This window comes from Larimichthys crocea, chromosome XXIV, assembly GCF_000972845.2.
Source record: "Larimichthys crocea isolate SSNF chromosome XXIV, L_crocea_2.0, whole genome shotgun sequence".
Classification (NCBI taxonomy): Eukaryota; Metazoa; Chordata; class Actinopteri; family Sciaenidae; genus Larimichthys; species Larimichthys crocea.
Genome location: NC_040034.1, coordinates 429,454 through 439,547, shown reverse-complemented (window position 1 = coordinate 439,547; position 10,094 = coordinate 429,454).

Genomic DNA, 10,094 nt, shown 5'->3' with positions numbered 1-10,094 from the left:
AGAAGAGAGCATGATCAAGGATAGGCTCCTGAATTTTTCTGAACACAGCATACGGTACAAGCGGCAAGAGGCAGTTGTCAAGACACATGTGTTGTGGTACCTGTGCATGAGGAGTCGCTATAATTTATCTTCTGATAGTGATAAGAAGATTTTTCCAATATGTTGGCAACACGCATATCAAGGTGACATGATGACAGTTTGTGCTTTTGTTGTGGTGTCAGATTTCTTTAGTCACTACAGGGTAGAATGCAAACTGTGGAAAACAACAAGAGTATCGCTGCGCATAAATAGCGAAATAACAGCTTCAGTTGTACCAAGATTGCCCATTCGAGGAGCAGTCCCTTGTCCCTTGAGAGGGAAAAAATATTATATGGCCTTATGTGCAGTGGTGAAGCCCTGATTGTCCCTGAGATGACGTGGAGGCTGAATTCGACCCTCGTTCGTGTGTAAATGCCATGCAAACGGTCCTAAAATCTGTGTGAGCTACTTTCCTGTTTTTAACATCATTTTTAGCGCATAATTTGATTGAGTGAGGTCAGATTAGGTCAATACTGGTCCAACCTACAACTCCGAATTACCATGAGTGGAAGCAACTCTCCTCTAAAAGAGGCACCAAACCGAACCACCATCACCTTCATAGAGCTTCATGAAGGGATTTATGGTAAGGCAGTTGCAGGGGACTGACCTGCGAGTTTGAGCTAATCAAATCGTGATCTGAGCTTGGAGAAGCCCTGTTGTTTCCACGTTCACGAGGACTCCGCCACCAACAACGGCTCCACCTCAAGAGCGTGTCCTCCGAGTGGCGTCCTTCCACAAGGAAGCATACGAGTGACAAGGGCGCGGGTCCGGCGCTAGTGATCTTCGGTGGTCCTTGCCAAGTCTGAATGGGGATGTGGACGCAACATCGAAGTCTCGCATTCAGTCTGTACAACAAACCTGCAAACACAGTCTCAGCATGGGACAGCGCGCCAGCGTGGACCAGCGCAGGTCTCGTGAGAGAGACGTGCAAGAACAACACCAAAGTTGTGAGAATGTCGGGAATTGAACTGGGAGGACTCTTTTTATGGAAGGTTACAATAATTGTACTGTAAATGTCGTCAATCATGCTCGCCCAGTATAGTTTCTCGTTCTGTGTTTGTTTTGTGAGGGAGTTGGTTCAGAGTGCAAGCCTGAAGACGGGTGTGTTGAGAGTCTACAGGGTAAACACGCGATTTGGCATGGAAAAGGACTACTGCAACTTTGTCTACAAGCGGTCCCAGTTGGAGAAACCTTTTGAGGTCTCCTCCACACACACACTCTCACACCCCACTCTTAGGTTTCACCTCATTGGCTAGGATCCTGAAATACTTGATATTAATGTTAGTCTCCCATGGTTTTATCCTTTTTAACCCAGCTTGATGGAAAACAATTTCAGTCCATATGGAAAACCACGTGGAACCCAAAGCCAATAAAACTTATTTCTTCCACTTTTTTTTTCTCTGTCTCCTGTTCCCTGCATCTTCTCTCCCTCCTCTCTCTGTCACTCTGTCACGTTTTCTTCCTGCCTCCTACCTCCCGCGCAGACTTTCATCGACCAGGTACCAACCTCCCAGAATGCCCTGCACGACATGCCTCAGTGGTTCATGGCAGCAGCTGCGCGGGGATGTGGCCAGACACTTCATTCAGGCTGGAACTTCCCTAAGTACTGTACATGCACAATACTGGTGTACGCGGACAAAACACACGCAAGGATGTAGAGCTGGTTTAAAACTAAATAAACTCATTAAACTAGGATTTATGAGTTGATGCTGAATGTTGATTGTCCAAAGTAGTAGCTAACTAATGTCAAAATTTAAGTGGAGCAAAGTCACAATTTGTAGGACTTAAAAAAATAGGAAATGATGACAATAAAGTCTTTGGAAGGTGTGAGTTGGAACATTGGAAAAAAACACTTAATCCACACTCCAGGCTTTAAATGGCATCATCATCTCCTCCCCCTCTTCTCCTGTTTTTTAACTCTTCCATTCCTCCTCTGACTCTATATTTACCCTCATCGCCATAATTCTCCAGATCATGAAGCCAAAGTATCGCTCTCTGTCTTACCATTCCTGCTGCCCAAGTCTCACTCCACCTGCCAATGAGCTCAATACACAAGTGCCTGACTGTGTCGATGCCAAAGTGCAGGTAAGGAGAACTAAATGCAGCGAGTACCCTGTTGTTTTTCTTCTAGTAATTCTACAAATGAGAACCAACTGTTCCACCAACCCTGAAAAGAACCGCTGCTTTAAAATAAATAAAGAGAAACAACAGGAAGCAATAACCTCCCACTTTCCCGTCATATTTTCCACATGCTGGTCTGCAAGCAACAGCTGGAAAAAGATAAAAGAGACACGCTTTTTTTTTTTTTAGCCCAAACTGACCTCTGAGTGAAATGCTTGACTAACATAAGAAGGCACGAAGGTCCTTTTTGTTTTGTTTGTTCGTTTGCTTTTTCTCTTTTTCATTTATCAAGTCTTTGTATGTTTTTCCCCTCAGTCAGCGCTGGTGTTAGTTTGATCGGATTACTTCAAGATTAGATTAGATTAGATTCAACTTTATTGTCATTACGCATTGAATACATACAAGGCCAACGAAATGCAGTTAGAGCATCTAATCAAACAGTGCAAAAATCGAAGTGCAATATATACAGTTATAATGCATATTACAGAGCGCGAAGGCATAATATGTAGAGATTATGCCCTTAAAGGGCAATTAAAATAGTTAACAGAGTGCATGATACAGATGTAACTAGACTAATATTCACATATATTACAATGCCTGAACTATTACAGTACAATTATGTATGTATTTTTTTGTTTTGTTGTTTTTTTAAACCGAGTATGAACAGCTGTGCTTTCCAGGGGGACATCTTTTGGCGAGAGTTCAATAGGGTGATAACTGAGGGGAAGAAGCTGTTTCTGTACCTGCTGGTTTAGTCAAAAAATGTAATCAGTTTACGAACGTGGGTTGAATTAATCTAATCTAAACATTCTAATAGAAAACAATGCATGCTTGTTTCTAACGGTGATTGCTTAAAGATGTATTCACACGTCTGTTACTGATTACTTATGCAACCTAGCTTTGTTGGAACTGTTGTCAACTCATCTCTTCCATGTTCTTATGTATGTATTTCCTATACGGGAAAAGACTAGCCGCACAAATTCATGGGTTCCATGACGGCATGATGCACCTTTTAGTAAAACCTCTTTTTAAAATCCTATTTCTGTGCGTACAAGGTGCTGCGGTCATCAGCGAGATTGGTCGGCAGGCATAAAGTACCACGAGGAGTCCTCCATAAGCTACATCCAGGTCATCGCTAAGAGCAAACACTACATCTACTAGAGGTACGCTGACAGACGAGGCCAGGGAATGAAGAGAGAAGGAGAAGGTTGTGATGTGAAATTGTTTGAGGTTTGCTTAGAAGTCTGTATTGAAATCGCTGCCACGAGATCGTCATTTGTCTCATTACGCTTGTGACAATCGATTTCAGGGATGAAATGCTTCCTCTGCTCTGCGCCAGAAACAATCTGATTGCTCTCATGTGTGTACGGTGTCTTTTCCTTTCAGAACCGTTCTTCATCAGCTGCGCCGACAACAGGAGGTCTCTCAACAAGATCGGAGACGCCATCATCATCGAAAGGATCATCCGAGCGCAACAAGTACTTCCCTTTGTTTGCTTGAACCCGCTTGTTTACTTAAGTCATACTTGTGGTCAGCATCTACTGTTATGCCTTGATGATGTTCCATATGTTGTTTGCTCACAGGGAGGGTAAGAAGTACGTGTCTATGTCGTCACCCCTCTGCTTCCTGGATTTGAAGGAGACATCACCACGGGAGGAGGAACGCCCTGCAGGCTGTCATGCACTTCACCTACAGGTGACCCGCCGTCAACTTTGATGTGGTCCGAGTTTAACTACTGAAAGAGGAACAGTGAAGGGAAATGAGAAGCTCAGAGCGGAAAAGTGTCTTACAATTCAGACTGTTATTTTCTTCAAGTTGATTCAAGTCTAGTGCGTACTTTGTAAATTCATGCACTTTCTGATGGGTTTTTATCTCCCGCCTCCTAGAACCATGATCAGAGGAGACCACTCCATCATCTCCCAGCTGAAAAAGGAGAGTAAGTACAAGAATGAACTGGAACATTCGATATTTTGATGTCTGATATAAAGATTAGAGTTATTAAAATGATAAATATTATTCTTAAATTCTCCAAATCAATAACTCTTATGTCTTTTCTCTCTCCTCTCCTCCACCCAGTGGACGACCAGTGGATGAACTGACATCTCCTTCGCCGGTCTGCGGACTCACGCTGAGCTGGAGGGACGCCTGGTGACAGAGCTCATCTACGTCCACAGCAAGATGCTCATCGCTGACGACAACACAGTCATCATCGGTCAGTCTCCCGTCTGCTTTTTGTCGTCACCTTCTGTCTTCTCGTGTCGTTTTTTTTTTTACCAGCTACTATTTGAGGCTCTCTGCCGTGACACCATCGCATGTGATAATCTTAATAAATCTGGCTTTATTACTCGATCTGCCACATGCGTGGCGGCTCAGCACACAAATACTGTTTGGATATGTGTGGTGAAGTAGCTCTGCGGCGCCCTCTGCTGGCTGATAAGTGGCAGCACATGCTCTTGCTGGCAGCAACAATGAACAAATGTGAATCCTTTTTAAATATCACTGTAACTTTTCTCTCTAAATGGGTATTGACTGATTGATAACCAAAAAATCAGCAAGTCAAATGAAGGCATTAGATCGTGGCATTTGGTCCCATATGCTTTAAATGTGTTACAAGAACCCATGGTCCGTTATGTTTCTCTCAGGTTCTGCTAACACAACGACAGGAGCATGCTGGGTAAACCGCGACAGCGAGGTGGGGTGATCTGAGGATTCGGAAAAGGTTGCCGCGGTGATGGAGGACAGAGTATGAAGCCGGACCCTACGCACTTCAGCTTCGCCTCGAATGCTTCAGGTTTGTGTGTGGAACGAGAAACAGAAAGAACACGTTTGGATCTATTGGAAACATTGTGAAGTGTGGAAGGTTTTGTTGTTATCCTGATATTATGGATTCTAAAGGCAAAGCAGAGCACTTTGAGTATAACCACTTGACAAAGTTAAAATGTCCGTGTTCCCTGTTTCTCTCTGAAAAGGACTATCCTAGGAGGCCACACGGACACCGGTATTGACCTGTCTGACCCCATCAGTGATCGCTTCTATAAGGAGGGTGGATGACCACAGCTGGCCGCAATGCCCCATTTATGAAAGGTATGGGTGGACATAAAATGAAATCATCAGGCCAGATGGTGTTAAAAACATTTTGAACCATCGTCCGCGATCAGTTCAGAACTAAAGAAACCTCTTGAAGCCTGCATTAGTCAAACGAAGGGCCGTGACACTGTGTGTGTGTGTTTTCCCTGCAGGTGTTCCGCTGCCTCCCTTCGCCCTGGTGAGGAACATGTCGAGCTGGACAGTACAGTCCAAACCGGGTTTTGGCCCAGACCGACAAGACCCCGCTCAGGAGGAGCTGCGCAAAATCCGTGGGCTTCTTGGTCCAGTTTCCTCTTGACTTCCTGTCTGAGCAGAACCTCATGCCCTCTTTTGGAACGAAGGAGGCCATGGTCCCACTGAGATCTGGACATAAAGGACGTGTTACCACTTGTCAGCCACTTGCACACTCGTCTGAAACTGTTTTTTTCTTGACCACATGAGTGAAGCATCTGGATTGTGGTTGTCATTGTGATTTGGACGAGATCGCCCTCAATCCGGAGATGAGAGGCAGTTTCATGAGGATCGATATGACTTCAGATCTGTTTCTGCTGAAAAAACACTAAACTGTACAGCTTCTCGGGTAAGCGCCAAGTTTTTGGGACGTATGAAGAACAAAAAGAAATCACACTCATGGACAACATTTCTGATTGTACGTGACTGCAAGCTGTGGAGATGGGGAAAGAAAGGCACATGAACTTTGGGGTTTGGGAATCAAACTCGGGGCTTAGACCTTTGGACTGTTGGAAAGCTCACAAGACAGCGAGGATTTCTAAGGGACCAGGATGAGGCCGTAGTAAAACTTTTGACAGTGATGCTGAAAAAACATTCAGCTACGATCTTCAGAAACAAAAAACGCAAAACACATGCTGTGTTTTACGCGTTTCGTGATGTGTGCTCGTAAGGTGCGTCAGTGCTATGTACGCTGTTTTGTGAGCTGCTCACAAATCCAGAACACATGCTCAGAGAACATTTTACTGTCCGCACAGCGGTGCATGATTAACTAACTGTGCTCAAACCTTGTTATTATGATTGCTATATGCATGTACCATCACATCTTTATAAAAAGAAAAAAAAACCCTCAGAGACATCAGATTTCCTGTTTTTGACAGATATCACGGTGGTCAGGTCTGAACTTTTCTGAGTGTTGTTCCTTGAGTATTTAGCTCAATTATTTTCTGAAGGATAAGTAGAAAAACGTTATCTGAAGGAGTATGATCTACGGCTTACAGTGTAAAACAGACAATCGGCCCATAAATAATCAAAGTAGTCGTTTCGTCTGCTCAGCAGGGGGGGCTAAGCTTCTTAGGAATACAGTTTGTTCACGGCTGTGAGAGGTCAGAGCGGGCCATCTTCAGTTTTTGCCAGTGCTGTAAATAACGAGACGAAGTATATTATTAGGATGGCACATGGCAGTTTTATTAGAAATTCTCAGTGTGCAATCAGCACGAACTGAAGCAGGTACGAGGGTAATTCTTTGGAAACACGTAAGGAAAGTGATATAGGCTTTAGTAAATAAGAACAGGTCGGTTCCTTAGAATTCCATTACTATCAAACCGGTGTTGTGGTTTGTGGGAAAAAGTCTGGAGTTAATTCCATCATGATTTGGTGAATTAGGGCCAGTGGTCATTTAGATCACGTCATATAAGGAGGATTCGTTGGAAACAAACAAGGAAGCCAACGAAGCTTACATTAATAAGGAAGGAAAAAAAAACCTGTGTGTCTGACGCACTTTAGGCATTCTAGTTCACATCTCTTGCATGATCAATTCCTCAGGTTCTCAGCAACTACTTGGTTGGCACAGAAGACTTGTGTGGACATGATTCATGAGCTGTCTCTAAGTAGTTATTACATATCTGGGTGTCACTGCATTGCATTGCATTTGTCGAATTCAGTGAGATTCTGGGGCTGGAAAAAAAAAAACCTTCTTTCCTTCTTCTCCTCGTGGCAGAGGAAGAATATTCCCATCATTGTTTCCACTATATTCGACTGTCATTTTCGCTGACCAAATGAGGATAGGCCATATCATCTATACCACTCCTCCCCCAGCGGATGAACTTACATCTCTTCACTTGTCTTCTAGCTTCGTCTTGTGTACAGCGGTCGTCCCGGCTATTTCTCTCTCTGTCTTGTGGTGACAGATTTCTATTAGGTGCATTAAAAAAGTCCTTTGAAATGATGTAAATGATGAAAGTAGAATAAAAAAAACAAGTATTTTCCATATAGCATGCAGCTGATGTCAGAGGCAAAGCCTTCATATGGAGGTACAGTTTGATGTTGCTTGTTATGTTTCCCTTTCCTGGGAGCTTTTTACCAGAGTGGAAATAAAATTCACATTCTCAAAGCCGGTAAGTCAGCCTGTATCGGTCATGGAGAAATTTAAAATTTTATAGAGATTGTTATTGTATTGTCATAATTTGTATGTGTGTTTTAAATCTTTTTTTTTTATATCTGTCACCAGTAATCACATGTGTTGTTTAAACACGAGCCTCCTCCGAATGTGAAGTTAAAGAACCCTCCTTAAGAATCCAGCCCCGCATCAGTTATTTTCATTTCCCATGAAACAGCAACAAACCCTCCGTGTCAATCACTGGCTTAATTATAGAAGCAGACAATAAGCATATGTGTGGAACTGCTAATGAAATATTGATTGTTTTTTTTTTTTTTTTTTTTATATGGGACCAGGGATCTGACGAATGTTAAAGTTACGAAGTGATAATGTTTGGAAACTTTATGCGCTTTGAAAAAAAAATCAACCGTTTTCTTTTTTATTGGTTTTGACAATATTGCCTGTATTGTTTTCCCTTGCTGTATATTTTAGATTTAATCATTTAAACGTTCTTGAAACATTCTTTTTTTTTTTTGTAAGTATGGCATGGTTTGTGTAGATGGTTGGGGATTGTAACTAAACCTTCATCATAACCATCATGGCAGCAGTCTTTTCTATCGTCTGTAACCTCTGGCCTCAGTTTACTGTTCTTGCTTCCACTTGTTTCTGTACAACATCTCTTTTCACAGTTGAAAGCATTTCTAATTCTTTTGTCCGTTCCTTTAATAAAATGTAACTCATAATTTAAATGGCAACATAAAATATTTATCTTTTTTTTATTATTATTATAAATCCATTGGAGATAGATAGATAACAAGTATACTGTGAGTGCAGCTAGCCATACTTCATAATCTCATATGTATGAACTCTATTTATATTGAGAATCCTGCATATGCGGCATCTTGATCTATCTATCTTATCTATCTATCTATCTACATCTACTATCTATCTCATCTATCTATCTATCATCATCTATCTATACGTCTATCTATCTATATCTATCTAGTATCTATCTTTATCTCTATCTACTAGTCAAACAAGATCTCAATCTAAGTTCTATTCATGTTTAAAAATAAAACTTTGTTTTAAGCTTTTTTTAACACATATGTATTTTTGTACAGGAGACTTATTCCAGCTGGTTGGTTGAAGAACCAGTCACAATAACTTCATGTGATAACTTCTTATTCTTAAAACAATTTAACTTAGTAATATATAGTGAGGGTAGACTGTTTTAAAAAAATCTGTTAAGCCTCTGTGATTGTCCAGGCTGTCTTACTGTAGCCAAAATAATTCATAGAGCGACATTTTTGCGAAAAAAAAATCCTATGAGTCAAATTCATCTGAACTTTTATTGTGTTTTGTCACAGATAAGACTGTGGAGAATAAAAAATAATAAATAAGATCATGGCCACTGCAAGAGTTTAAAATAGGTGCGTCGTGCGGTTGACATGCGTAAGAGCATGACCGGGAGATGGTGGGGTGGGGCAAAAAAAAAAAAAAAAAAAGAATAACTGTAATTTTAGAGGCTAAGAATGTCTTTGAGAAGATAATAGTTCAATTTTGCGATAGTTGTTTCTTCCAGTAGTTTCTTCCTGGGGTCAAGTGGAACCTCAGTCAGTAGTCCAGTATGTTAAATATGTTGGGAGGATGAGGGTTATTTTATTTCACTATTCTGTGTCTCGCCCCTGACTTTAAGGAAGTGCAATGCTAAATTGCTGAAGTGGCTATTTAGACAAAATTTTATGCTTGTTGTTCAAGATGCACAAAGCCGGATAAATCATAAACTCCCTACTGACTTATTTGGATTTTTATGGTTAATAGTTTTTCCAATCAAATTTTTCTCAATGGTTTTCTCATATATATAGTATCAATAATATTTTCACTGCAATTATCCCAAGTACAGCACAAAAGCTATGAAAGGGCAGAACTGCATCAGCAGTTTTATTCAATTTAAGTTTAGAATTACTTTATGAGTGTGAAATGTAGCAGTTTGATTTTTTAATGCTCGTGCGTGCAAAAGGTTGGGTACACTCGGGACAAGTTGCGGTTCATCAAAGGGCTGACACAACCAAATCACACTAGCAGGCGATTTAAAGTCACAGATGTACTGTTAACGTGCAAAGTACAGCATGCACACGGGAGATTCTTCCGTACAGGAGAAGACAGTTACACGCAATACTTCAAATTGTTTTGTCTGTGTTGCAACATGGAGACGGGCGGTGGGTGCGGGGTGTTTTAATGTTTTTATGTGAGCACTTTGTGTTACATGTATTGTCTTGTAAAGTGCTTTGCAGTGCAAGTTAGTTTTTTTTGTCCGTTAAGTTTTTGTGGATTGATTGATGGGAAAAAGCTCAAAAACACAAATCCCTTTCACGCAGTGATAGGTTCTTCAGGTTTTCATGGCATGCAACAGCGATTCTGTGGAAACAAACACACCTTTCACACGCTAAAGAAACAGAAAGTAAGGAATTAGAGTCGGGCT